General features: G+C 25.1%; 1 long non-coding RNA gene across 1 annotated transcript; it reads left to right on the top strand.

The window, feature by feature from the left end:
• The first annotated feature begins 2,683 nt into the window (after positions 1-2,683).
• LOC122271070 (uncharacterized) lies at positions 2,684-6,126 on the top strand. The gene is made up of 2 exons (XR_006226145.2): positions 2,684-3,355; positions 5,531-6,126. It is a non-coding gene; the product is annotated as an uncharacterized lncRNA (long non-coding RNA).
• Positions 6,127-6,855: the final 729 nt, after the last annotated feature.

The following is a 6,855-nucleotide window of genomic DNA, read 5'->3' as shown; positions in this document are numbered from 1 at the left end:
TTCTTCTTTTCCACAAAAAGTTTATAACTTAAACTGTGGTTCTTTCATTATAAAGCAATCGTATAATATTCTCGTATCATGTAATACTTTATGACGAAGTTACTTATCTACCGTTTTACAATTATAAAATGAAATAATTATTAAATTATACTTGCTTTTAAAAATGTAATACTGAATTGTTCAATGAATTTTACGATTACTATTATTAAACGGTTTATTATGAACATTTCAACTAAAATAATTAGTACAAAATAGCTGCTACAATTCTCTTAAGCATTTATAAATATTATACATTTATAAGTTTCAGCTTTTCGCATTATTGCTAAATAATCTATACGTCGAAAAATATTTAAAGAATTTCATAATAACTGAAAATCAAATAAAATTTTAAAAAAATTGTAAATTTTTATCGAGCAGAACCATTAAGTTTAATTAATGAATATAGAATTTGAAACAAAGTCTCTGCTAAACAATAAAAAAAAATTGAACTCTTTTAAGTAAATAAACTTTATTGTAATAATCATTTCATTATTAAGGATTAAAAGTTATTGTGAAATTATTAATTTTAATTAATGCATGAGTAGGAAAAGTAGTTCACTTCTCGAAAGTTATGAAAATATAGAAGTGGTTATGGAGGTAATATAATATGTAATTTTTTTTATCCTAGCTTTATTACGACCTTTTAAAAAACGCTTATAAACACAACTTCGTTAACAGATACAAACGATTATGTCGGCGCTATAACAAAAAAATAAGCTTTGTATTTCATTTAATGCAGAAGAATTTAATGAAGACCCGCTTAATTGAAACAATGAAATGTCGCACCCATATCTAACGGCGAATGATAGATACGTCAAGCCCCGCCTCCTTCCAAACATTTTTTCGGACGAACCATTTCAATGGCATTTCCCATGTGAATTTAAGACGACAAGATTTTTAGTTTATTATTGAAATAAATAAATTTATATAGCGCTTCTAAGGGACTTATTCCTAATTTAAGTAGATTTTACGAGTTAAGTGCATTAAAAGCTATAAAAAAAAGTTTCAAAATGGTTAAGTTATCTTTAATTTTGATGTATAAAAATTTAAGCGTCAATGTTTTTAACTCTTGTTTCATGTTTTTAATAATGTCTTGTTTTATTTAGAATTTGTTACATAGTCTTGACCAACATCTAATTTTTTTCTTTAGTTACGGAAAGGCATGCATTGTTTTAAAAAGTTCTGAAATTAATTTTCAATCTATAATTAGATTGTATTTATCAATACTAATATCTGTTTATTTAATTATCTCTGATGATTAAATTTGTAGTTATTGTTAATTTTGTTTGCTTAAGATTTTCTGATTATTGCTGCTAATTCTCATAACCTTTAGTTTCTAACTACTAAATAGGAATAAATTATGTAACTAACTTATTTAATATGTATACATATGGTTAAATCTGCACAGAGTTTTAGTTTAAACTCAGATTTATTTTGGCTTGAGATTTTTTCTTGTTTATATTTGTCAACATCATCATTAATTAGTTTTTAACAGTATTATGCATTAATTTTTTGAGAAAATTAAGATACCTTATTATTAGATAATTAATATTAGATTATTTCTTAACGTAACTAGTGTAGTGCTATGTTAATGTGCAGTGCTATGATAGTGCAGTGTAGTGTAATGTTAAAAGGGTCAATACTAAGTTCAGTTTCCAGAATTTTAATACATAGAATAGCTAAATTATTTTAAAATTTTGAATTTCGAATTTTCATTTTAAAATGTGAGAAAAAAAAAATTTTTTTAGGTGTTATATATGAATTTATCTTAAAAATCTCAGATTCCTATTTTATTCGATAGGAAAGTGCAACATGAATTTTTTTAGAATTCTTTAAAACTTACTTATCCCACACATAAAATTTTATTTAACATTCAGATTTATTAATCTATGTATTCACATAGGTGTTTAAATTTTACTTATTTAATAATATTAATTTCACATGCATTTCAAATAAATATAATTCAAATTTTTATGAAATTTTTTAATTTAACTTTTTTTTAATTAATGTTTGTATACATATTTAGTTATACAGCTTTTATATTTGGCAAATGTTACTGTTATCACTTTTTATGGAATAAAATTTGCATTTGTCAGTCTAAATCAAAATTTTTTAAATTACCTTCATAGTAATATTTTATTTGTTACAGTGAACGTAACATTCAAGTCATCCAAATTTATTTCATAATTTGGTTGTAAATATGTTTTAAGATCTGTCAACGTCTGTGTTAAGATCTTGTTTACATAATATTTTTTTTTTTTACTTCCTATCATTTTAGCTCAAATTTATTGGTAAATTTACTATTTTAAAAACGTGTATCTTAAATGCTTTATAATTTTCACTAACTTATCTGACTTTATTCATGCTCCTTACATAACTTTTTAATTTGTTTTTAAATTTTCATTATTATTTACAATTAATAAGTTGTCTCAATATTATAAAAAAAAATTTATTTAATATAATATACATATTTTAAGAAAAATTAAACATAAATTAGAAATAACATTTTCCAAATAATAAAATTCACAAATTTCCGATTTCCTGATTATAAATACATTTTATATGGTAAATATTAAATACAAATTCTCCCACTCATATGAACAAAAAGTTTTCATAATCATTTACAATTAATAAGCTACTCCAATTAATATCATAAAAAGAGATTAACATAATATTAATATATGCAACACTTTCTTTGCAATTTCAGTGGTTAAATTCGACTATATATTAATATATTCAAATATTTAGTTGACCCACTTTAAACTACATGAAAAACGCCATATTGTTTGCTCCGTTCGAAACAAAGTTTGGAACGAGGAGAGCTAGTGACATCGTTGATGACGTAGGTCAACCTGTAAATTTTCGCCTACTGTTTCGGTCATACGTCAACTACACTTAAGGTGGGTTGACACAACACCTCCTAGAAGTAGAAAGGCCTCAGCACGGATCAATTTAGTAGTCCGATGTGACGAAGTTAACTGCGCAGTAGACGAAAAATAAGAAAGATGTCATTACGTTAGGGGTGCTAAGCTGCGCAGCGATTGAAAATATAAAATATGTCATTACGTTTGGACTACTAAGGGATATTTATGGTAACCCGTGCTGAGGCCTGTTCTTTCTAGGAGGTGTTGGTTGACACGATCAAAGTACTTTGATCAAAGTAAGCGCGCATTCACCAGTAGGGAAATATTTTTAGGGAAATGTGACGATTTTAGAAGAAGTTGTTTTTGTTTACAGGGAATATGTTTATTTTGAACCTTTCTATCAAGAAATCTGGACGTATTAATAGGATTTGAAAACTTCTCTATATTATCGGGTAAGTGAGAATTTCTTCGTTTATAATCAACTATATATGCTTTTAAAATGAATATTACGTTTTCTATTTTAAATACTACTAATTATATCACATACTAATATACGTTATACTAATGTACATATGATATCTTTGTGTAGTAATAGATTATTAGAAGTATTTCTGAACTGAATAATCTGATATAAACACAAAATATATATTCCATGACTAATAGTTCATTTATTCCCGATCTGTTTGTGTATTAATAATTTTTATTAATACACAACATTTTGCGTTACGAATTTTTTTCAAATTGATACTTAACCGATTATTGTACATTTTAGATAGACGTTTTTGGTCAGTTAAGTTGCCAAACATTTTTATGCGGGTGGACCACTACATTTTACTACTATACTTACTACTACTATATTTAATTAAAGAAAAATTGCTTATAGATAAAATTTTGTGTCATGATAAGTGTGGAATTTTAAAAACATGGAGATCCACATGTCTCATTTAGAAATTAGATTAGTTGTCAATTCTATATTACAATTCAGCCATTTTAAATTCAGCCATTCTAGCTTAATATTAAGATCTTTTTTTATTGGTTTGATCTTTTTATATTGGTTTGATACAAATTTGCTTGAGAATTTTAAAATGTCTGTTTGTTTGACTTTATCTTTTTTGCCAAATGTCTTATGTTTTATTTAACCAGATACACACTAGCTTACTTGACACTAAAATTGTTTCATACAAAGAATATCTTATTTCCATGTATAATAATTTAAAATTATTCATGAGTTATTTTTATGAGAATTTTATCTTGATGAACTATAGAAAATTTTGTTGTTGAATAAAAATGTTTAATATTTATTTTGTCGACTTCATCTTGGACTGTTCATGATGCTTTATACTATGCTACAGTTACAAAATTGAATTCCTATGGACTTGCTTTTATTTCTATTAACTTATGTAATAGTAAATTTTTTTTTGTTCAAAGTTACATTATTTGCTCTAAGAAAGAGCAAAAAAATTTTTCTTTTTGGAAACATATGATATGCAAAATCTTAAATAATTTGATTCAAATGTGCTAGTTTTACGAACTTTACAATACTTAATATATACAGCGTGTTCTCTAAATACCGCTTTTGATGTGTATTTTTATAATCCTTATCAAAAGGGAAAACAAAAAGCGTGTATGTTACAATTAGTATAAAGGTATAAGAGAAACATACGCACTATTGAAATCTGACTATTTACAGTTGAAAAATATAGATATAATTAACATCAGAACAGGTTTAATTGGATGTTGAAGCTTGAAAATGTGTTTTTTATACTGTCAAATGTGTCATGTTGTATATTTCTTTTGTCTTCCAGCACAGTGATTTGTAAAATTTCGACAGTTTTTTTTTCTTTCTTTAAATACTAATTCGCTAATACTAATTTTTGATAAGGTATTTAAAAAGACATATTAAGCAATCCTCACGAAATACCACATATATAGCCTACGTCTCATTGTGCTCATCAAATTCAAGTTTTGTCAAAGTAAATTGAAACTTTTAATCTATGCATTTTATAAATATTGTTTTAATATTAATGAAGAGTTGTTACTATTTTATTACTTGATTGCTAACTTCATTTTCCTCAAAAATATACAAATTGGAAGTAACAGTCTGCACTATTCGAGTGCTCATTAATAGGCAATTTATTTTTGAGCCGTAGGAAGTTATTTCTTTTCAAATTTAGTAAAGTAGTAACTTTGTGTATTTTGAGCATAGCTTAAATTTATTTATTATTTTTTCTAAATGAATATTCTATAAAGACAGTTTAATTTTATGTGGTGTAGACCATTTTGAAACACTACTATTACTTTTAAACAATTTCACTGAAATATAATAAAAAATTAAATTTTTTTTAATGTTTGAAATTGTGTTAGAATTTTGTGTAAATTTTAAGGGGGAGTAGTCGAAATTGTATTAGGAAAAAGTTTGATATTATTGGTTGATTGTATTAGGAGAAGTTGATAGCGTAGCAAATGTTAATCACTGATTCCGTAGAAGAACAAAATGTAATCGAATGATAATGATGTAACAGTATAAAAAAAATTAAATTAATTGTAAAGAAAGGATTTATTAACCTTTTATTTATTTGTTTTTTTTTTAATTACACTTTTAAATAATGTATTTTTATCTCTTATAGGTTGACAGAATTTATTCTTCGTCTCCTCTTCTGCATTTAAAATAACCTGTAATAACCTCAGCCGGAAATAATTACAAGCTTTCATTTTCTAAAAACCATTAACAGTAGTAGAAAGAGCAGTAGTGAAACTGTTCAGAGAGAAATGTTTGGACCTTATGGAGCTTTCATAATCATTTATAACTTTTAATCTTAATTTACTTAAATACCTTAATTAATTTTAATCTTATCAGGACTTTTATAATCTTAATTATGTATTAGTTATTTTTGTTCTAAAAATTTTTGGGGGTTACTGTGGTAGCAATTTAAGAAAAAAAAATTCTTGTACTAGATCTTTAATTGGGTTAATAACATTTTACTATGGCCTATTTAAAATTGTTATACAAAAGTTTTTAAATATATTTTCTAAACATTAAATCTGAGGAAATTTGCTATTATATATTCTTTGTAGATTAAAATTCAAATTATATTTTTATTATTAAACAGTTCAAGATTCTTTCTTTAAATGTAAACTTCTTCTAATTGTTTTATATTGCAAAATTTTAATGTTGATACTGCATAATGTATATGCATGTTACATAAAATATTTATAAATCTTTGTGACAGTTTTCTTCAATCTTTTTGTTCTTATTCTCTTCTTTTTAAGTACTAGAAATTAGTCAAATAGTTTATGGCTGAGAGCTTATAAATTTCTTCATTCATAGTTTCAGTGTATTCCATTAAAATTAATTCCTTAAACTAATATGTTTAATTTACTATAAAAATTATTTCATTCAATTTAGTATATTGTTCTTTCCCATTTCAATTGATTTGTAATCCAATGATGTTTTTACCAATAAAATTTTTTAAACTAAGAATTATTGCTTGTATGTTGCAAAAAAATAAAATTGGATTTCAGTGGAGTTGTATAATAAATTTTATAAATAGTATATTTTTCTGTATTAGAAGTAAAAGGCTTCAGCATGCAAAATTTATAGAAGTCAATACTTTTCTTGATGTAAAAGTTACTCTATAAATAACAATGATAAACGATGTAGGAATCAAATAGCAAATGCCTAAAGTTATTAAGTATCAAAGAATGTTTCTAGAACTTTCTGGAAGCTTTATCTCAAGCAAATATCACTGAAATCCAAATTTATTTACATTTATTGAAACAGTCTTTTTGTTTTAACTATTTCAATTCATAATTTAAAATCAACAAGTCCAATGGATTACCAGTAGGGCCAGGTTTTACTTTTGATATATGGCGAGGGATGTCAGAGATGTCAGAGAAATATGGAAGGCTACCAGCACTTGGGTGCTTTATTTACATCACTCATATGCGAATA

This window comes from Parasteatoda tepidariorum, chromosome 10 (assembly GCF_043381705.1).
Source record: "Parasteatoda tepidariorum isolate YZ-2023 chromosome 10, CAS_Ptep_4.0, whole genome shotgun sequence".
NCBI lineage: Eukaryota > Metazoa > Arthropoda > Arachnida > Araneae > Theridiidae > Parasteatoda > Parasteatoda tepidariorum.
The sequence above is the reverse complement of the archived record's forward strand: the minus strand, read 5'-3'. Positions and strand labels throughout refer to the sequence as shown.